Source organism: Erithacus rubecula (assembly GCF_903797595.1).
Source record: "Erithacus rubecula genome assembly, chromosome: 11".
NCBI classification, from domain to species: Eukaryota; Metazoa; Chordata; class Aves; order Passeriformes; family Muscicapidae; genus Erithacus; species Erithacus rubecula.
This window is the reverse complement of record NC_136663.1, coordinates 5,538,072-5,562,000: the sequence shown is the minus strand read 5'-3', so window position 1 is coordinate 5,562,000 and position 23,929 is coordinate 5,538,072. Positions and strand designations below refer to the sequence as shown.

General features: G+C 38.8%; 1 long non-coding RNA gene across 1 annotated transcript in view; it reads right to left on the bottom strand.

Moving 5' to 3' along the window:
* LOC306806675 overlaps positions 1 to 23,929 on the bottom strand; it is a 37,763-nt gene that overhangs the window by 1,208 nt on the left and 12,626 nt on the right. Inside the window, exon 3 of the long non-coding RNA XR_013775524.1 lies at positions 1,378 to 1,505. This is a non-coding gene — a long non-coding RNA (uncharacterized lncRNA). The remainder of the gene's footprint in view (positions 1 to 1,377; positions 1,506 to 23,929) is intronic.

The following is a 23,929-nucleotide window of genomic DNA, read 5'->3' as shown; positions in this document are numbered from 1 at the left end:
AATCTATCAATAAATGCATTTGTCATGTGTTTACAAAATACACCCCCCAAGCTTATTTGGATTACATGAATCCTTTTAAGGTTATACAGAAACGTGGCATGTGTAGGGAGACATATTGACAATCCATGTCCAGGAGCACTAAAAATAAATAAGCAAGGGAAAAGATAAGTACAGAGAGGGATTTTGTGTGTCCAAGTTAATGCAGCATGTCAGGGAGCTGATCTGCCCTCCACCATCCCACAGAGTGAACCATACATTATTTCTTAGTACTAACACAGACAAGCATTTCATTATGATTTTTCATTATAGTCTCAGAGAGACTTTGCTAACTGTGCATCATATTCTTTTGCTCTGAAATATATTGACTTAAATTCCTTTAGTTGTAAAGCATGCTTATTGACACTATATTTCTTCTGTTTATTTACCACATTACTCACTTATGTCACTATTCTCATGTTAGTCTGACTTATATTGATAATTTTACTGTAAAATTGTACTGGCCACTCATGTCAAGACCTGTTCTTGTAGTTGGTTGCAAAAACAGAATAAGGAATTCTTAGTTCAAACCAAAATACTCCATAATGCAAAAAACATAAAAAGCTTTTAGAGTGCATGTTAGCTTAATTGATAACCAAGATGGTTTGGCTTGAAATGTCCTAACCTCTTTAAACAGACATTAATAATGAAAGAAATAATTACATACAATGAGTAATGAAATACACATTGATAAATGTTATTTTGTGTTATCAGAGAAAAATTACAGTTTTATGAGAGAAAAAATGGGAATAAGAAAGCCATAAGAAATTAAAAATAATTTTAATAAACCTTACTTTCTTGTTTTCATAGTATTCAAATATTTCTGTTGTCAGCTGACCAAGATACCAGGCACCCATTTTGCTCATTTCAATAAAATTATTTGGGCTAAATTCTGGTTTATTCCATGTCAGAATGTGTCCCACCATCAACTTCAGCAGGGCTCCAACAATCTATTTCCAGATGACTAAACTCAACATGTGCAGTACCCTTAGGACATTGTATTACCTGCAAGCAGTGTCTGAGAGATGGAAGAGGTAAAAGGAAAGGTTTGCCTCTAATGAGGTTTGAGCAGGGTGGGCTCTCACTACACCTCACTTAAAGAAGGAGTTTAATTCTGTGTTTCACCACAGCATTAAGGAATATATAAAAAAATCACATTGAGAATTACAAAATGCATCTCACAATGCTCAAAATGTTATTTTGCTGCTCAAGGAGCTCTAAAAGCAGCACAGAGATAGAAGAGGCTGGGAGAGCTGGATCACTTCTATTAACCTATTAACTCACAGCCCCCCAGGGCTTGTTCATCATGGTGCCTATCAAAGTGTCAGTCTTTTCTATTACCTTCTCCTTCAGAAGATGTCTGTCTGTCATTGTCATACTCTTCCAGCAGGATTATCCATCATTTTGGATTATCCATCATTTTGGGTGAAGCCAAATCATTCATTTTCATGGCTGTCGCTGTTAGCGAGCTGGGATGGAAAAAGAAAGTGTTTTATTCAACAAAAGATAAATGATGGAATTTCACTCTTAATCATTTTCTTTTATTACTTAATCCAAAAGGTTGGGAGGAGGCTCTGCAGTTTATTATGCCACCAGTCACAAGCACCATTATACTTCAGGGTGTAGCAATACCTCCTGCTTTCCAGCAGCTTATAAAACCAGCCATAAACATTAACTCCAGGCAAGAGTTTGTCACACTGCTCTTGATTCAGAGCAGTGGTTAACTCCTGTGGTTAGCACTGGGATATCCCTTCCAGGGTTTTTTTTGAGTTAGGCTGAGGTAACTGGAAACCACCATGAGTTGGTATGATGAGCTCCTGGATCAAGGGTGCCCTGCTAGGGATTTCAGCAATGCCAATTCTGAATGTCAGGCTCAGAACACCTTGATCTAGGTTATTATGATTGTAATTGTGTCTTGCAATGAGCAGGACAACACAGGGCACACCCTTCTTATCGAGAGAATTTTCAAAATTAAATATTTAAAGCAAAATATTCATGTTGTTTAGCCCTGTCAGCCTCAGCCATTAGACAAGATGGATGGAATAATATAAAGTAAACCTTCTACAAGTTTGGAAATAACTGTTTTTGACTGTTCGCTGCCCTAACATACTTTTTATTATTCACATATCTACTAAAATTATCAGAAGAATTTATGCTGAAGTATGTAGATATTTCAGAAACTCTACTAAATATGGCAAACAACCCAAGCTGCACCCATTCCATATTAATGTCCTCCAAAAGTCAGTCTCAAATCTTGATAATGTACAAATTAAGGGAGTTGTGTAAAGCAAAATTATGAGTCTCTGCTTTTGAATTACTCCATGTTGAATAAATCCTCATCAGTTCTCTATTTTTTATGTGAATCTTTATATTGACTGTCCTGTCACAGGAAACTAAGAATCCATTGCCTCTATTCCTTCACAAATAACCACTGAGTTTACATATTCTGTTCTCTATATCTGCGTTGGCTGCCTATTACTATTATTACTAGTAGTATAAGTTTTAGAAACTCAGTGACTCTGAGACAGCTTCTGCCATTTTAGATTTGGTAAAAACTGGCTGCATATTCAGAATTTATTAGCCCTTTGCAGGCAAGTAGTTTAAAACAGATTAAAATTAGTCATGGGCAAAATATTTGGTGTGGTAATCGTAGTAGCAGTAATTATGGAAAAATTAAGTATTATATCAAGGAAGAAAATATCAGAGAATTGTGACATAGTAGGCACAAACATCCTAAACTTGGTTGTGTGAATGCCTGACAGCAGCATACCCTAGTCCTGGTGAATTCCTTCTTCTACCACGTTCTGATTGAAAGACTAATGAGCTAAATGGGGAATCATCTTTTCACCCCACTGGGATTTGGATGAGGCCATGGGGAAGAGAAAGAGATACTGGATAAGTGCACATGATGTGTGATGTAAACTCCTCACATTCCCATCCAGCTGGGCACAAGAGAGCTCCAGAGCTGAGCCCTGTTAGCAGGGCACAGAGCCTGAGCTCACAAAGCCTGGGGAAAGGCAGAGTGAATTATCTTGAACTCAAAACAGCTCTGCTGCAGCCACAAGGCTCCTGGCCAGCTTGGCACTTCTGCTAAACAAACACCACGTCTTCTTGGTGAAGTGCTCCAACATCTGCCTGAAAAATGCTAAATAAACCCATCCCTGTGCAGTTACAGTCATGGAACATCCCTTAAAATCTCAAATGTGACTGCACTGCAAAAGTCCCTAAATATTTGTACAGAACTAGAGCTCAAGAAATAATTACTTGGCTAAATCTTGATAGTCTGGAGCTGATGTCTCATTACTCTGCAAAGTCAATTGCTCAAGTAGTACTAAAGACAACACTTGAGAAACATTGAGTGTCTTCTTGTAATCACACTCCCAAGAGCTGCATTTGTCAGTGCTGTCCATAAGTGGTTCCAGGATAATTGTGCTAACCTAATAAAACCATATGTCAAATCCCACAGAACACTTGAAAATCAACTGGCACTCTTAAAATGCAAAATCTGGATTTTTAAAATTAGAACTTGTACTTTTTACCTTCTCAGACTCCCTTTCCTCCCTAAGAATGATGGAGGAAACATCTATAAATATGATAGATTTTCATTCTGTAGCATCATCAAAGGATCTGTAAAGGTTCTTATTTAGAAGGTGATGATTATACAGCTTGTGACCTCAGCATCTTGGTTCTTTCACCTTCCTCTCAGTGGAGGGCAAGGAGGTTTCTTCGTACAGATATCCACAGGTACCTGAAGGGATTAATCTTATGCTTTTGAACCCAATGACCACCATAAATCTCCTGCAGTTCCATGTATTTTCTGGGAGGAAGACAACTACATCCTCCCTTTCCTAATTACATTCTTTTTTAATGCATTCTGAGAACATTTGGAACACTTCCTTTGATTCTTTCAAAATTCCTTATTGTTTTCTTTACTTTTGTTTCATCAATAGTACTCGGTACATAGAGCTCAGTAATACTACAATGTAAAAAAAGTTCACCAAAATTACTAACTAGTTTTAATACTATTGAGGACAATGAAGCAAAACTCTGCAGGAATTAGGGTGGGTACACCTCCACTGACTCATAGAAGCACAAAGTGAAGATCCACCTAAATTCTCTAAAATCATTGCAAATCCTGCCTAAAATACCATAATTCTTACCTCCAGCTTCAGGTTTACAATCCCAGACACAGAATTCTACCACAAAGCACTAGGATCTGCTCTGATCTTAGTCGACATACTAACAACATTCATAAGGGTATTAACTTGCACCCACTGGTGCAAACAGAGTGGAAACAGAGTGGGATAAATGCTGGGTGAAGTGTTGGTATCTAAACCCACCCTGGCCCACGTGCAGCCAGCCCCAGTGTCTGAGCATGGGATTTTCCACAGTTCTGGTTCTCTGCACACCCAGAGGCAGCTCAGACCCTCCCACCCTACACATCACATGCAAAAAACCCCATTTGCTCTCGACCTTAACCTCACATGAAAAAAAGAGACACAGCAGGTTTTCTACTAAACTGATTTTCTTGCCAGTTAAGCAGTAGATATTGGACTGTAACAGGGATAAACGTCAGGAAATTTCCACCAAAACTTTTCATAAGATCTGTTCAGTTCTCTTTAAAATGTAGGGGGGGAAAAAATTTCAAGTAAAGCTGCTTCAAGTCAGGGGTATTTGTTTGGAGAACACCCAGGATTCATATTTGGAGGACACCAAGTCTACCTTGCAGTGCTATGATCCTACAGCACCTTGAGAAAATCAACTGCTCACCAAAAAGGAATTCCCATCTGCAGCCACAGCAAAACAGGAAAGTGTTACACTTCAATTTACCAGACACGTCCCACACATATGAAGATCACAGATGGTACAGTTTCAATCAAATATAGGTGTTCTGGGTATTTGCTGCTACAGAGTAAATAAAAATCATATTAAAGTAGACAAAAGAAGCTGACAAGGAAAGTATTAAACCTAAGCAAACCCAGAAATTATGATAGAAATGGATGTGGATTCTGAATTTCTGGAATAATTCAGTGCTTCCTATAACCCAGGGAAAAAAAAGGGCAATTCATGAATAGCTTCAAAAGACACCATTTCTATAAAGATAACTCATGGACTTTTAACTGCAGTTCATAAAAACAAGGGACTATAGTAATTCATTCATCTTTTAAAAGTGCTGGTTAGAATGAGAGCAGAGATAGGTATGGCCAGAAGGGTGTAATTTAAATAATGTTTAAAAGAAATCAAGATTCATTTCCCATAAATAGAGGAGATGCCTTTTCCTTGTGATGCCTCTTATTCTACATGCTAATTCAGTCAAGTCCATGAAAAACAGAGAGCTGAACTAGCAAACTTCTTCTTTAATTATGAATACAAAGCCAGTTGCTCACTGTCAGAAATTTAATTACAATTATAGACAGGGAACATCAGTGGAGCACAATTCCTCTTTGTGTTCTAAACAGATAAAATAAAGGAAGCAGAATTTTCATTTTTAAAATATGTCTGAAACCGAGTTTGTCCCTGATCAAAAACCAGAGAGACCTGATCCCCTCTCTCACCACTTCACTCAAAAGGGTTAAAGTAAAAAATGAGGAGAGAAGGGAATCTTTTCTCCTGCCTTTAATTTTTCAGCTGAGAAGCAGCAATCGGGACACAGCATCAGCACAAGCAAACTTCTGCTGTTGATGCAAATGAGAATAACAACTATTGAGCAGGCTGTAAGGAGTTTATAAGGGCACAGTCAGAACAATTAAATGCCTGATCAGGATGTGGTATCTGCACACACTCACCAGCACATGCCTGAGCAGCTCCCTCTGACAAATCACCCACCACTGAGCAGTGCCAGCCCTCACCCACTCAGCTGATAATGGGGGCTGCAGGAAGGAGCCCCAGGGAGTCACCTTCTGAGCAGACTGAACAATCTCCATCAAAATTAGGGGAATGGGAGGGATCTCTGCAAGAGTTTTGTTCCTTCAGCTTCTCCAAAGCAAATCAGAGCTCTTGCTCCCTGCCTTCAAGGGAGTTTTGCTCTGTTTCAAAGTTCCTTTGAGTTGGTCTCAATAGTGGAGTTCTTTGAAGAAGGCTCTAAAACACTGCCCTTTATTCCTGAAAATATAAAGCTGTATACTAAATTATTTTCAACAAAAAACTGAGTTTAGCATGGTCTTTTCCTTCTCACCACAGTATTCTACTTTCTTGTCAATAGTATCTGGTTTTATTTCTTTATTTTTCTGCTCTAAATTATTTTATTTCTATGGTGTTTCTATATAGTAGCCCTAGTTATATTTTACCGTCATACATTTTTACTACATTGCATAACACTCTAAAAAATCATTTTATACAACACTTGGGTGTATCTACATACAATACTTACATTAGGTTTTCCCTCTCATTGTGTATTCTGCCTCCAGCACTGTGCAATGCACAGGGATTGTCAATAGGAGGATTTACATTGACTTAAGTGAGAGCTGGAGAACACCTGTAACTGCTGAATTTGAACTTTGTTTTGGTATTTTGCCCAAGTTTAAAGAATTTAATTTAAAAAACTCAAAATCAAAGAACAAACAGCAAACAAATTCCCTCTACTCTTCAGGTAAGGTGTGTTGTTTGCTTGTTATTTTTAAACAGAGATTTATTTTTGCCACTTTTAATGTATTGATGGCAATGGAAAATTTAAAAAAACCCCTTCCTTTCCTCACATGACCCTTTCACTCCTTTTATAAACAGGTAGCAACTACTGTAAATTCCTGTCATTTCTCAAATAACAAAGAATAGCATTCTGGGAACCATTTCATTTGTTCCAGTTTTGACAGCTCTTGTTTTTAATTTTGAGGACTTCCAGTTTAATAAACCTCAAGACCTGATCTTTTTGGTCTCTCTATAATGCATATCTCTAGGTAAATCAGTATGGATACACTGTTGGGTGAGTACCTGCACTGATGCATTTATATGCACATCCGTTTATACATTTTTATCCTGGTCTCACACAAATTTAAACTGTTTACATTTTGATATGACTTGTTTTTTACTTGTTAAAAAAGCAGTAAAAAATAGTTACCCAAACAGTTTACAGTGGAGAAAAGCAATAACTACAGCAATGACCTAAGCTGGGACCAGCTTTTCAACAAATAAATAAGTGGACTTTTTTGGATTTCTTTACTACCATAAGTGTGACTTACAGCTAAGAATATTTTCTAGCTGTCAGATTCCAACCTGTTATTTGTTGCTGTGGAGAATTTTTCTGTCAGCCTCCCTGTCTGCTTTTCAGGGGGTTACTAAAGAAGGTTGGAATGGGAGGTAAGACAGATCCTTACCTTTGCAAAGTAAGTTATTTTTCATAATTCTAAAAATAAAAATTCACCCTAGGACAGACACTTAACTGTCTCCATCTCAGCTGCAGCTGGAAGTTATGCAGTAATGTACCAGCAATACCCTGATACTGCAAATTCACCATAAAAAACAAACTTATGGGCTTGAGATGCACAGACCCACAAAAATCCTAATATGTGCACTTTTTCTGGTAGGGACAGGCCAGCTGTGACTGCAGTGACAAAAGCGGATGTAGGAGGTGGAGAATGAGGGCAGATGTCTTTCTGTGTGCAGAAAGGTTGGGTCATTATCAGAGACATGAGGCAGAAGAAGGAACCAGGTGCAGTCTAAGCTCAGAGCATCATCTGAGGGTATTTGTATGGAAGAATTGTAGGAGAGCTAGGGCTGGTGTGGGAAGAAATGCACAAACAGCAGATTGACAACTCTCAAGGGCATGGCAGGAGGGAGAGGATCAGTAAGAGCAGGTAGGAGCAGCATCTTGGTGTTTTAGAGATGAACTGGAGCTACTGTGCACAGGCAGGAGAAAAAAACTGTGTCTAATGGCCTTTGCTTTTGTTTATCAGCCCCTGCTCTGCACACAGGCTGCTCACAGCAGCACATCCTTCTGGTGGAGGTAAAAATGCTGAACAGCCCCCAACATTTAAAGAGAAATGACCCTCTATGACAGGACCCTCCCAGCACCAACACACAGCCATGCAGAGCCAGGGCACAGGAACCACACTGGGAGGGACAAGAGGCATCTCCACTAACAGCATACCCTGGGCATGCTCAGCTTTTTGCTTCTGGAAACAGGGACCTCTAAAGCCACAAAAGACATCACTTATGCCTTGCAATCACACAGAGCCAGATGAGGATAACTCACTCATAACTTCAAGGACTGCTGGAGAAACTAAGGACACCATGCTGAAAGCAAGATACTGGAGTGGGTTCTGTGAATCCACTGTGACTTACCCTGTGAACTAAATAAAAACACTGCTAAGGGGGGAAAATAAAGAATTAAAAATCAAAACCTTAGGCCTTGAGCAAACCTTAGAGATAGAAAGCAGACAACTTGATTTTGGATAATAACATCCTCCACCCCCTCCCTCCTTCATTAACCTTTCTTCTTTTTTATTAGCAGTCTTGGCACCATGGTGCTGAACTGAACCCAGCAGGCTGCCCAGGCAATGACATTTCAGAGACTGGCAGAGCAGCACAGCCCATGTCAATTTAACACTGTCTTGAGTTTTTTAACTTCACAGCAGGAGCAAAACTGGCCTGCTCCTTTGGTATTTTTGAGAGGGAGATGAACAAAAAAGGTATTGGGGGTGGGAGCATGACAGGGAGACAGGAAACTTAATTAGAAAGAGAAAACAGACTGGAAAAATATACCACTGACATTGTGATAATGTGGAAAGCAGACATCCCATCTCAGGCAAAACATTAGGTTATACATTCTTTTCTCTCTAAACTCTATCCTTGTGGAGAATATAGGAAAATAAGATTAAGGTTTTTGGCTGCTACATCTTTCTTTTTCATTAGCAAAGTCTATGATGGGTTACTTTAAATACAGATGGGAATAGGACAGTAAAGGACCAAATGAATTCTTTGAGTTCATCCCTTCACACCCCAAGGCTAAAATGATCATTAAATGCCATCTTTACTAGTCTGTCAATATAATGGTTGGTTCATACTGATGAACCAGCCATGAAAAATACTCAACTGCCCTTAAAATGCATTTGCCAAGCAACCAAGCTCTCTTATTCAGCTGGAGAAAAAAGCTTTGTCAACAGACTGGAGGGAAATTAAAAATTTAAGCTCTTGTTTGGGGTTTTGACTGCTCTGATAGAAATAACAATAAAGTAATAACTATTACAATTATTAAATATTTATATAATCAAATGACTTATCTCAGGTGTACAATAGTAGCAAATTCCCATGAACAAGCAAGAAATCTGTGGCAAAGCCAAGAATTCCATTTAGATCTCACCGAATTCCAGGGGAATTTTTTTCCTCAATTCTAATGTATAAATGAATAATAATAAATCCCTTGTAGAGATGTTTCATTTAAAGATTAAATCAGAGCCATTATGGCTTGAAATGCAACTATCAAGACAAGATGCAAAGCCTGTTATCTGCAACATGAAAAATACAAATTATGTTTTAAAATATTAATTTGAATTTTCCTTATGTCTTATAAACAGTACAGTACTTACAACAGTAAAAGGGAAAAAAAAGAGGGAAGAAAGGAAAAAAGGACAATATTTATCCAGCTAAATGCAGTGATAACTGTAAAAGACCTGTTCTCCCTCAAGCCATTGTTTAAAGTTCACCAGATTCTTCTTATGAAGCATGAAGAGAATGTGATGGTGAAGCAAAGATATAAAATCCTATCAATATTAAGATTAAAATGGAAAAGAGTGGTGAAACTGTGATATCAATGTTCTATAAGCATCTAAATAAAAAGTACCTTAATACCAACAGGCATGAACTTGAAAGATTGAATCTTAAAAGTCATTCACATAATGCAGTGTTCAAGGACTCTGTATTAGCCATGTCATTTTCATAACACATTTGCACTATGAATGAAAAATTCTTGCTTTTAAAAGAATTAATTGCATTGCATGTTTTAATTTTAATTGATAGTCCAGTAGTATGTCTGGTTTTTCCTTTTCTTCCAAAACAGAGTTGCTTAAGCAGACACAAGTTAAACTCAGCTCTTTTGATTAGCAAAAGCTGTTGCCTCCAGTGTTCACTAATTGCTTTCTTGTAATACAGAGAAGGAAGCATATTTTTTGCATGTGAGTTCTGGCTCAATTAATTCTTTAAGTGAATTTTCAGTATATTTTCAGAAAATACTATGGAAATAAGGTATTTTCTATCTACAGAATTTACACATATTTGATATATTATAAATGGTTTAGGCCTAAGGAGGGTTTCTGTAGCACTGCTGACCTAGAACTGAATCTTGAAAAGATTTTCTATTTGATGTCAGACACTCCAGAAAGTGTTTCAACAAATGAGGCAAAACAAAACCCCAAACTTTGAAAGTAGCATCTTAGTAAATGGTTACATTTATGTGCCTAAATTTATCCATAGTACATAGGTGCTATTTTCCAGCTGCTGAGTGATAACTGTGCCAGGCCCATTAGTGAGACAGATCTGTCCTTTGCTGCTCTGCCTGTGAGTGCCATGGACTGCCTTGAGAAAGAGAACTGCTGCTTTGATAACACTGTTTATTGAGCCTGGGTTGATACAGCAGGGTGAGATTGAATTATTCTCATTTCTTGTTTATCCCCCATGACATTTGAACAGGAATATTGTGCTGCATTGGAAGGAACACCCTGCAGGGTGAGGTGTGAGCTGCTGGCCCTGGGAGCAAGCACCTCTGTGCTGGAGAGCCAACATGTCCCACAGCTGCATCATCCCATCCTGCACAAACCTGTGCCTTGGCTTTGGGGGTGAGTTCTGACTGTCAGCCAGAAAGGTCTCAACTCTGAACAGCCCCAGAAGAAGAACTGTGAAGTGTGCCCTACCCCTGTAACAGAGACAACACAACAGAGCATCTGGATTGATCCAGTGGGTGTGAAACAAGCTACTGAGTCCTCTGAATCTCAGCTGGGGTTTACAAAGTCAGAGGGCAGACCTGGCCATAAGAATTTTCCACTGTTTTTTCCCTGCACAGGAAAGGAAAAAATGAATACATCACCTCATTGGTTAAGCAATTCATTTGCCAGTAGGAGAGTGAAATGTTCTTTCAGTGATTTTAATCGGCTTGAAAAGTACGTGCTCATGCCAGATTCCTTGAGCTCTCTATTTCCTCTTACACTTCAATGGATATTTCTTGTTAAGGTTTATTTGCTGTCCACCAATAATTTTTCCTTGCATCAGAAAGGATGCCTGCACTTCACCAAACGAGAAACATTCTTCTCAGAGGGATAACAGCTTGGATTCCCATCTCCTCTTTCAAAATCCAGATATGGAAATGCAAAATTGCTTTTCCTGGGGGTTGCTTAACAGTGCAGCAAGGATATAAATGAACAGCCACGTTTCTTAATTGTCCTGAACATCCTGAACATGCCAGCTGCAGCTCCATTTTCTACTCTGATATCCAAATTACAGCCTTGTAGAAGCCATGTTGTTTTAACACCTCCTCCTCTCCTGTGGGTTAAGCAACACACACATATTCCAGCAAACTGCTGGACCAGTGCTCCAGAGATAAACAAAAAGGCTGACAAAAGACACTCCATCCCATCAGGCTATGCTGATAATGCCAACTATCAAGTTTGCCATAATTACTGCATTGCTTCTTTATACAACCCTAATTTGTCTTTTTTTATTGTATTTTTCCTGTTTGTGCTAGATCACATCTCCTCCAGGGTGAATGCCACCTGCTCCCTCCTGTCTCAGCAGGACAGAAGCATAGTCCCACTTGGGACTATGAGGCTTAAAGGAGCAGAATATTTTTAGAGACCAGTGCTTTAGAAAATACAATGGTCTCAGTATAAATGAAGAACAAACAACTTATACAGGGAGGACTGCAAAAAACAAAACACTTGAGAGGAATTCAGCTGAAGAACCAGAACCAGCACACAGACCCTGACCCAAACTCTTGTGGCATTGTACTGATAGTTCCTGTCACCACCAGGCTATGAACAATGAGTGCACAGGCACAGCTGGATTCAGTGAGGCTCTAAAGCCTCTGAATCACTTATGGCACGAAAAAAATAGAAAAATCAGCATCATTAACAACTGATTACGGGTTGTAGGTTTACACAGGAAGCGTGCATACATGGGCACATTTCTTATTTTATGTCTTTGACACTTAATATTGGCTTTCATACATCAATAAATCCCCCCTGTATACACATAAAATTCCCTGAAATCATTACAAGAATCTTTAAATAGACTGAAACCTCTGCTGAGCTATTAAGGCAGAAATAACAATGCAAGCTCTTACTTCTGCTAGACAAAGCAAACCATCTGATTGTAAAAAAAAAGGCACCTTCACTTTATATGAAAAGAGAACAGTGAGAGAAAGGAGGAAATGCAACTTTTCTGAGAGCCCAGGACAAATGCACAGGGAATGGCGAGCCCCATGTGAGCAGGACACTGCCCAGCCCTGCAGTGCTGGGGGCTTCTCTCACTTTAAATTTACAGAACAGTCTGAATTGTCAACACACTTGATCTGCCATACAGAACAAAGAAGCATAAAAGAAATATTCCAGTTTCTAACTGGAGAAGCAAAAGGCAGTTTAAAAGGATGTGTTTTCTTTATTCTTGAAGCAATATTGGACAAAAATGCCTAACCTGTTCCTGACTGCATCCATTCCCCCAAACTTCTTATCCTTAGGGAAAGAAAAGGTTTTATACTCAAGCCCAAGATGTCAGTTGCACTCCTTTCTCTTGGTTTCTAAACATGCCTGCTTTTGTAAATATTTCATATTTACATTTGAACAAACTTATCCTAGCTGCAGACCAATTCCTGAGCCAGAGTTCTGTAAATCTTCCCCAACATGTTTTCTTTCTTGAGGAAAGCAGGAATGCCAAAGGCTTTCATACCACTATTATCTATGAGAAAAGTGGAGCAAGGCACCAAACATGCTCACTTTACTGAAGGTGGAGATCGTAATTTTCAAATAACATCTACTTGTTCTTCTCCCTGCTGCTGGAGCTGGAGATCTGCTTTGTCCAGGGACACTGCTTCAGCTCCAGCAGGCAAATTCTGTCACTGCCCCTGCTTTTCATTTGAGCTATTGCGCCACATGAGTGTTGTTTTGCAATTTGTAAACATTTGTAAGTGTTCAAAGGAGGAGCAAGGTGTCTTGGCTGCCTTGATCTGGTGTGGGAGAGGCTCCCAGCTGACAGACAATGCTCCCTCATCCACCTGCTCTGTGGACATTTCCTGGAGGGCAGTGCATGGATGCAGTGCTCCAGCCCAGAAAGAGCAGCACCAATTTATTTTCTGCTTTAAGCATATAAACCCCACAGAGACAGGCTCAGGGTTTCCCTGAGTGCTCCCCCGTGAACACACAGGAAGAGTCAAATCAAAGGGAACCCTTGGGAGTGGTCTTCACATAATCTGTGTGATTCACCTGTTTATCCACAAACAATCTGTGTGCTGCTACAGCAACCACACCATCAATCTCTTAACAGGGTGTAAAACCAGAGAGTCCTCTGGAGCATCTACAGACTTGCCTTCAGTCCACCTCTCTTTTTTTCCAGACATGCATGATGAATAAATGATGGATTCAACACAAGGAGTATCAGTTGACGAAGAAATCTCTTTCCAGGAAGATTCCTGCAGACAAAACCTTGCTTATAAAAAAAAACAACTACAAAAAATACACTTTTTTTTTTTTTGGTGCATGTTCAAGCATGCAGAATAATTCATCATGTGGAAACAATCCTGTAGTTTGTATATATATTTACATATATCAAAGTGTGATATCCCAGAGCCCTTGAGTCTGGACTTCCTGTTCTACTAAACAACAAATACAATGTCCCTTAGTGAATCTGTGGCCCCAAACTCCCTTATACAGATGGTCTTGAAAATTCTAGTGTGAAAACATGATATAATACAGATAGAAGAAATTTCAAGAAGGTTTTAAAAAAGCCAATACTTTTCACAATTAATACCAAATAACAATATTACAAATAATAATTAATGCCAAACGAAAATTAATAGTTATGGAAATCCAGCAGCAAGCAGTCTATTGAAGAAGGAAATAAATATACTGCCTTGGATTCTGAAAGAACAATAGTTATTTATATAAATTTGCACTGCAGTAGTCATTTTTAAATACTGTCATATAATTGTTTCATATTTACTGCTACTTACTCCCAGTAGAGATTCCAGTAATTTAAGTTGTTATTATTGTAAAGTAGAACTTTAACTTTTTTGGTTAATTCTAAAATAAGTGTCTGAATGACAGAAGAATATGATTATGTTGGTAGAACACAGTTTTCTGCTTCCTCAAAGCAAAGATTTCTACTGCTAGCAGAGACTGAATAAATCAGATGGAAGGATGGAGAGTGATTACACCTGTTGTAACTAATTTCCAAGTAAGTTTCATGTTCGAAGCTGGGTTTCCAGGGAAATGAGCAAGCCATTAAAACACCAGGTAATTTTTCTTGTTTCAGATGGAATGTTTGCAACATAGTTATAAATACAAATTAACTTACAAAATAAATATAAATATAAGTACATCTGTGCATGTTCTTTTAGGAGCCAGTGAAATTCAATAACTCAGATTCTGTCCAACACAGAAAATATTTCAGCAAATTTAAAGCTTCCTGTGCACAAAATTTCTCCCATCTAAAAACCATCCCATTCTACATAGAGACTAGAAAATAAGTTACATCTCAAGAGATACTGCTGAGTATGTGGCAAATGCTCCTGCAAAAAGCTCCCTTTTAAATAAAAGCAGCAGTAATTCCATTAATATCTTGCAGGTATGCACAACTTCCCTTACTGTCACCAAGGTCCATCTATCTACAGATGCCTCTATGCAAGAATGAAAGAGTCTCAGCCCATCATTTACTAAATTATTCCAGAAGAACAAGAGAGCAGCAACTCACTGGAGGAGGAAAATGCAGCTGTTCAGGAAATGAAATAAATGCAGAGATTTTACCTCTGGCAAGAAAATGTCTTGCAGGAGACTGCAAAATAATAGAGAACAGAACAAGCACAATCTGTGAACAGGGTGGGGACACCCTATTTGCAGTTTCTGAGAAGTGTTTGGATTACCTGGGCAAAGTTAAATGCTCAAGGTCTCTGCAGTGCCTTTGGCAAGAGAGGAGAACTTCCAGGACTGAGAAGGTAAGCTTGGGGGAAAAATCCAAGTCTTTAGAACCAAATGTAGGTTTTTTTTCTGCTAAGAGACATCAGACATGATGGCCTCAAAGCAAAACCTTCAGGCTGAGATCCTGTGGCAGGAGTAACCTCTCCTATCAGCCTTCCCTGGCCCCAACAGCTGCGTGTGCCCAAATTCACCAAGTCAGCAGCAACAGCAACTCTCCTTTAAAAAGTCTCCACTGAACATTTTAATTAGTTTGGTCTTATGGCTTGTCTAAAATGCTTCTGATAGCACAGTGTACACTAAAGCAGTGTTATGAATGCCTAAAAATATAAAATCTAATTATGGTAGCTCTGCAACCAGAGTAATGAGAAGCGAGTGTGACTGATAAGAAGTGAGACAGGCTAATGAGCTGAACCACTGTAGCTCAAAGGAAAACAGAGGCCTAAAGGAAGCACCTGTGGTATTGCTTGGGGGAAGATATGTGGACTAGGAAATATGAACACACTGCATTTTAAAAGGTATTGTACTAAATGGATACACAACATTGCTAATTATTAGAGCAGATACTTAGCATATGGGTGAAATAAATTACTAATAAGGATGAGTGCTAAGAAAAATACAGGTGGTGAAGTGAGTAAGAAATTACCTGCCCTAGATAAGAGAAAGCTGTGATTCCATTGGATTCATTCTGCTGGACAGGCAGAGCTCACTGAAGGCTGCATGGCCACCACACACAGCATTGTTTCTGAATTTATTCTGCCTGAGCAATTGCACATGGAGCAGCCAGCAGGGCAGGGCTGCCAGGATCAGAAACAGGGAAGAAGTCAGAGCAGACATCCTCTTGCATGAATGAGAAGCAGGAACAGCAGGACACAACTGGTGATTTTGCCTCCCTTTATGTAAAGAACATACACATCAGTTAATGCCTCCACAGCTGCACCACAGTCCTGCTGGACTGACCCTTTGCAGAAATGCTTGCCACCAAACAAGGCAGCTGCCCAGGGAAATATCAATGAATTTTCTGTATTCATCTAGACTTTCCCAAGCTCATCAATTACTGATCAATTTATGCTCTGTGAGAAGCAGTGAAAACAAAGCATTTAGTAACAACTTCATTGTGCTACTGGTAGTAACAAGTTCATTGTTCTGCTGCACACCAAAATTGCCATAAAAGAAAACAGCACTCCATTATACAGAAGATGGCAAAAGCACAGGAATGTTCCTGCCATTCTGCTGTAACCAGCACCTCACAGTTTTGTGTCTGCATGTCTGGGCCCAAGAAAGACACCTCAGAATTTACCCTCCCATAGAAATACAGAATTACAGAATAATTTGGGCTGGAAGGGACCATAAAGATTATTTTGTTCCACCCTCCCTGCCATGGGCAGGGACATATTCCACTCTCCCAGGTTGCTCTAAGCCCAGTCCAATCTGGCCTTGGACACTCCCAGGGATGGGGCAGCCACAAATTCTCTGGACAGCCTGTTCCTTCTACCCTTGGTTTCTCTGTGGTTAAGATACATAAGCAAGGGGACTCTTATCTAGTGCATACAGCACTGGGGGGGTGGAATGAAATATAGACGATTCTTGATGAGATTTCTGTTGCTTGCAACAACAATTCCTGTTTTTACTGGTCTCCTGAAAGGTTTATATGTTAAAAAATATATAATCAAGTATTAAACAGTGCATAGGATTTGTTTTAGTTCTCAGGTTGTGATGATGATCTTAACCTTACCAAGTATCAAAGCTGTAGAGACAGTCCTATTTAACAATATTCAGTAACTTACTTTCTTACCCTGCTGCCTCCACACTAGTATTTTTAGCTGAGTGCTGATTTTCCAATCTGTCTAGGCTGTCATTCAAGACATGGGGAATACCAGACATGGTGCATTCGGTTTTGACAGTACCCCAGACTGTTTTTTAAAAATAACCAAGGAAAAGACTTTACAGCATTGTTTGAAAATATTAAATTTCCATAGGGGTCAATAGAGGTGCTTCCCGTATACAATTTATTCACTAACAAGTTTCATGGGTTTTATGTGACTACTCACCTTCCTGGTTAATAGAAAATCTGTACTTGCCATGGCAACCCCTGTATCAGATGGCTCTACAGTAATACCCTGGAAATACACCATAGATTTTTTCAGTCTTCATAATCGATCTGGTCATAAATGTCACAGTAACTTGTCATTAAACTCTCCCCTCTAGCAACTCTAGTAGTTGTTTGATCCATCCTGCCTCTCTGGCACACTGTGCACAGTGCATTGTTCTGCATGCAGCCTTTCCCCAAAGCTGTCACTTGCCAGTGGTGTCAATCCCCAGTGATCCACGAACTGGGAGCTGATGACAACAGGCAGAGCCACACACACACCTCTGGTCAGAGCAGTGATCACTTCCAGACAACTCTGATAACCCAGTGCAAGCCAAGAAGGGGGGAAAAAAAATTAAAAAAAAAAAAAAGGGAGGGGGGGAAATATTGCAGTTTAATAGCAGGCTGAATTATTTATCTGTGCTCCTCACTTGGATTTCACGTCAGGTTCACCAGGGAGATGTTGCCTTTGGGAATAAGACAGTCTTGCCTCTCACCAACAGCATTTGAAAGGAATGCCCTGTGCAAAGTGAATTGAGGAGATGGGGTGGAATTCAAATTTTGTCAGCTCCTGACTGTCATGAGGCTCCCAGTGTGCTGTAGGCCTAATTCTTGCTGCCTTGCACTTTGCATTGCAATCGGAAATGGGAGTGCAAAATGCTATCACATCAAAATTAGCAATGCATTGACATTGACTGCAGAGAGGGAAAAATGCCAACAGAAGGGGAAATATTGGAACCTCAGAACTAAGCAGTATTTTGAACAAATTTTTTTTGTAATCTGGAAATGCAACCAGATAGAGGTGACATTTTGCTAAGGGTGAAAGTTAAAGTCAGTATATTAAAGGGGGGAAGATATTTAAATTATCTGAATGAACTAGGAGCTAAATGAAAAGTTTATGGAATTAATTTAGAAAAAAAAAAAAGGTAATAGTATTGCAGAAAATGGCACAAGAATGGAATATATTCTTTATAAGAGCACACACTGCAAAACACTGCATAGGAAAACGAGGTTATGGTAGGTCACATCCTAAAAGCTTCTGAAATATTTGCAGTACACACAACCCTCCAAAAGCTGTGTAGCAGAAGTAAAACAGATTTCATCTGCATATCTGGGGGTACTGATTAAAATCCAAACTGCTAGAAGTATATATATAAGTATTAGCAAAGTCTTTATTCAAAATGTTAGATTCTTCTCATCTAATTATTTTCCATATTAAATACACAGCAGTGCTGTGTTATCAATTGCAGCACAGCTGTTCTGGAGCCAAGCCAGAGTAATTCAGGAGGGAATCAGATCCAGTGCCCAGTGCCCTCTCTATGGACAACTCATTATACTTATATAAACTAAGAGAAAAATTATTAAATATGTAAAATTTTAAATTTCCTTTACTTTGTATAGGCCAGTAGTAGTGAAACTGCCCAAGGTTCACAGTATAGAGAATGACAGAAAATGAAAAAGTTACCAGCTGGAAAGCCTTGACTTCATTTGGATCTTATAATTTAAGCAATAATTTTTTAAAATTTCTTCTTGTACAGTAAAATGACAATGATTAGACTTGCTATGTTACAGGCTCCTGCTGTGCAAAACAGTCACTCTGTGGGCTCAGGATACAAAAGTAGCTGCTTTACAAATAATAACACAGTTTAACTATCATTTAATATCTTCAAAAACATCATACAAGTTACAAACCCTGTGGAACGAGGACAACTAATGTCAGCATCACAGTTGTTGTCATGTTTAATCACTTCCTAATGCTGGTGGCTGTTTTGGTTTGTTTCTTTGTTTTTAATTGCTGGAAATTTTTAATTCCTGGTTCAAACAACTTAATTTCACAGTTTTTAGATTAATCAGTGATCACTCGAGGGGAAAAAAATTATTGAAGTTCATCAGAACGCAGTGTGGAGAATCAATGTAATTTTGCAGAAAAGCATTTTGATTCTACCTTCCTGAGCAATGTGGCTTTGAACTCTAACACTTGAATGTAATATTGGGAGGATTGCCTGGGTATGTGACTTTCAGGGATTCTTTGCTTAATTTACAGAGCTGATCTTCACTTCCAGAGCTAAGGCTGTGTGCTTAAAGGGTGGGAAAATAACTCTCTCACTTGAACAAAAGTCATCTCCTGGCTCTGAGCTGTCATTTACACTCCAGGGAAATTTGCCTGCCCATCTCCTCTGACTGCCTCGTGCACTAATGTCTGCTTTTGGAAATATTAAAGTACATATACATCATACATATACATATATATCATTTTGGTGAAGAAACTGAGAAAACTGTTAGCAGGAATTCGAACACACAATCGAGTGTGAGCTACTTCTGAGAAAGAAATAAATCTGTGAAGGGATCCTGGTCTGTGTTTTCTGCCCAGAATTTCTACTTGTTCATAGGGAATATCTTGGTGGTGCCTCTGAGACCATGGATGTGGTGAGAGGTGCTGCCAGAGGGTGTGTGGTACCCAGCTTGGCAGGGCAGGAGAGCAGCAGAACTCACCCTGCCTGCTCAGATTGATGAGAGCAATGCTGAGACCTTTAGAAACTTCCATAAATAAAAACTTCAGCCTTCAATAACTCAGGCAGACAAAGAAATGGGGTTTCTTTCACCCCTATTTGAATGCAAATCAAGTGTTTGACCCAATAAATAATTGTGATTTCCCATTTCCTACAGGCTGAGGGATCCAGTGCTTCCTACCCCATTAAATGAGATTGTGTTTAGGGAACCTCTATCCAACAGCTAGAAAAGGGTCATTCAGTCATCTCCTCAGCATTTTTTAACCATGGCATTTTACCACTGCCTTTTTGTTTTACAGTCTAAGTAAAGGAGAAAATAAGAAATGTTTTCTTGTGGTTTTAGAATGGCACTTTTTAAAATTTATATATAAATACAACCTTACCTGGGCTTATTTGCAGGACCAGCTCTGAATTCAAGGTCTATCCAGGCATTATTTGGACACCCAACAATAAATCCCTGATTCTAAGCCTCTATATATGTGCAGAGCCTTTACATTATCTGTAATCCAACCAGCAATAAAAATAACCATAGATCACTTCTGTGAACAAAAAAGCACCGAGAACATTTGTAAAGGTCCAGAAACTCTCAGATGCAATTCTCATAGTAAACCCTTCCATCACAGGTAGGGCATCCCTTCTCCTGTAATTAAAAGTGCCCACATGTCTCCTCACACCACCAGCCTCCCTCAGTCTATCCAGCAGCTGCAATCCTTCCTCAGTGTTTTAACACTGTTAAACAAAATCATCTATATCAAGGCAGTCTTTGTTCACACCTCACCAAATACAGCAGCAGGTTCAGCAAGGCACTAATGCATATGAGACACTGACTCATTTTAAATTATTCTTTGTTAGATAACTTAGCACAGAATCCTCAGTGGACCCTTTGCCAAACAGATTTTTTGCACTGAAACATACCTGGGGATACTCAAACTCATAATTGGAGCATTCCATGTAACAGAGAGGAGCATGAAGGTATTAATGTTTTATTTAGTCTGAAATGAGTTGTTTCAGGTGCAACTACAGTGGCATCAATATCTTTGACTCTTATCTCTCCTTCAATGGCTATGAACTGATCCATTTCTACTGCTCCACTCTGATTGGATATTTATCTGATCTAGGTCAGAATCTGGCCTAGTGGGATCTTAGGAAAAGTAAAGCAGCCCAAAATTTACTCCTGGCTGCACTATCTCACATGACACTGAAAATATGCTTATCTTTAGTCAATATATTTCACATTTATGTAACTTTAATTTTAGAGCTTGTCATTGTCATTCCTAGCAGCTTGGCCCCAAAAATGCTTTAGCTATTTTGACACTATTTTACTGTTGATATCTTGATGAACTCTTATATCTTATCAACTTGGCTTTATAAAACATGAGGCAAATGGTTGGGACTTGATGCTGAGAAAAGCTTAAAAACATCAAAACACTAGCAAGGAATTAGGTCTGTCATGGAAAATGAAAACTTTCACCCATTACTCCAGAATTACCTGTATCCCTAAACTAGAAAAATCCAGCATATCCATCCCAGTGGGGGAAAAAAACCCAGAGCATCTAAAGAACAAAATAGAATCCTGCATCTCTAGTTAGTTCCCTGTTCATTTTGAGTTTATATATGCCCAAGGGACTATTTCAGTGTTAAAACATAACTCACAGAAGACACTGGAGATAAAAGAAGCTGAAACATTTTGATAGAATATTTCTCAAAGGGAAAATTTGTTTTTGAAAGTCTCTTTTTAAGCCTTCTTTAAACCTCTAGGTCCTGTGCATTGTGCTTTTCCATATTTTTTTACCAATTTTGATTTTCACAGCTCTTTTTACAGGCTGTGAACCCTCTTGAGCATTTCAGATCTGCCTTCTTCATCTTTTTTTTTTTTTTATTTTTTTTTTTTTTTTTTTTACCCAAGGCCTTTAAAACTCTGGAAAGTAGAGAAACAATAGAAAAGTAAGCCTGGAGATAGACAGAGAAACAAAAATGGCCACAGGGTATCTGAAAGAAGGTGGGGAAATAGATTATTATAGAAAGAAGAGAAAGGTGGTAATTCCAAGAGAATAATGCAGTTACTCACCATTTTCATCATCCAAAAGCAAAGATTTTAAGTGCAAAATTCAGATAAAATCATGACTCAGGAGTTACTTGGATAGTGAATACATTTTTATAGACCCATGAAGAGTTTCTGCTATTCCATCTTTTTTGCCTCTAAACCACAAATATCCATACAACTCCCAAACAAAAAAAAAAAGTTTTGCTATCATTATCATGCACATTATGTGAATCTATTCATTGAATTATGCAAGAACAGCCAAAATCACCTGGCTGGTTGGGATGTGAACTGAGTCCCACATTCCTGTGTTTTTCCTGTGCCTTCTCTTCTGATGTCCCTGGCTCTTGCTCCTCTGCTCCAGCTGGCAATCCAGAAGCCCTGGCTTTACTCAGATTTTTAAATTTTGGCTCTCAACTCCATGGTGAAAAGCTGCAGACCCAGAGATTTTGTTACACAAAGCAGCACTCTGGAATTGCTGCCTCCATGCTGAACAGGCTTGAGGGTCTGCAGCCTCAAGGATTCCATGAGGATATTCTATTCCTCAAGAATTTGAAGGTTACCCTTTGCTGCAAGGCTCAAGAAACCATATTTCACACTGGAACAAGCAAGGAAAAGGAACAGGGAAATGATGGTGTTTGAGTATTTTCGAAATTGTTTTCTCAGGTAGTCTTTTCAAAATACTATAAATTCTAATATAAAAGAATTTAAGAGTTTTTAGGAAGTTTAGTTAAAATTGGCTAAAATTCCAAAGGCCTAAGGTTCAAAAATCATTTGTTACTCAGCCATCAACTCCTCCTGCTCTTCAGCAATCAGTTTCACTGCAGGTTACTGATACACTGCCTTGATTAAGCTAATGATGAAATGGAGATAGTTTCTTTTTTTGCCTGTTTACTCAACTCTAGAAGGAACATGTGATAGCTGTAAATTATTTCTTATTTGGAGGTGAGGGGATGGCAATCAGTAACTGCACAGTTTGTACAGATTATTCTCCTCTGCTTTGCTAAGGTCTAATGTGAGTTATATTTGATTATTTGACAGATCATTTTGAATGTGACTGTGCAAAAACTATGCAGGACTCAATATGCTTCAAACAGCTTGTAAGTTTTACCAAATTAGCTTTAGGACCATAGCATGAGAAAACTAACATAGGTCTTTCATTATAAGAGTGAAGCAGACTTTCAAAATAGGAATATCAGTAGTAATAACCAACAGTTAAAGAAATATTCTCTTATTGCAGACAAATGTCAAAAAGGCATACACAGAACAGGAATATTATGGTAGAAACTGCAGAAAGCTGATCTCTTTTATAGATTTTATCTTTTTTATAAATCCATCAGTAAATACCAGAAAAAGAGAAGTTTTTGCACATCCCACACCCTGATGCTCCAATGTCACTGATCATTCTGACAGGAGTCCACGAGCCCCCTGCTTTACCACACTGGTGTTTGGGCAGCTGCCCATCCCTGACCATGGACACCTTCCTCCCAGTAAACCCAAAAATGCAACATGGAACACCCTTCCTCCCAGTAAACCCAGAAATGCATCATGGAACACCCTCCCAGTAAACCCAGAAATGCATCATGGAACACCCTTCCTCCCAGTAAACCCAGAAATGCAACATGGAACACCCTTCCTCCCAGTAAACCCAGAAATACAACATGGAACACTTTCTCCAGCTCAGGAAGACAAGAAAAGCACCAGCACTCCTGAAACTCCCATGGAACAACTTTTAAACATAAAAAAAAAAATACTCCCCTCAATCTTAGGGTGAGTTTACTTCTTAGACATCAGACATAACCAATTTTAATTCCCAATTTTTCCAGTGAGGAACAGATAATAGAAAATTCTGGACCAATTCCTCTAATTCCTCAGTGACACACCTCCATATATTCATGAATAGTGACTGACAGCATCTAACAAACACAAGAGAAAAGAGGACAAATAAGTCAAAAGAAAATCCAAGTCCATTTGCAGATTCTGCTAAAAATGCCCATAATGGAACCTCTTTTTTTACTCAATTAATTAACTATTGTAAACCACATAATTCTATATTTTCATTGTTTTTGTTTTGCACAGTACCAATAAAAGAAACCTAGTTTGCTTATTTATAGGAATAGCTTAAAAAGTTTAAGTGCCTAGAGTA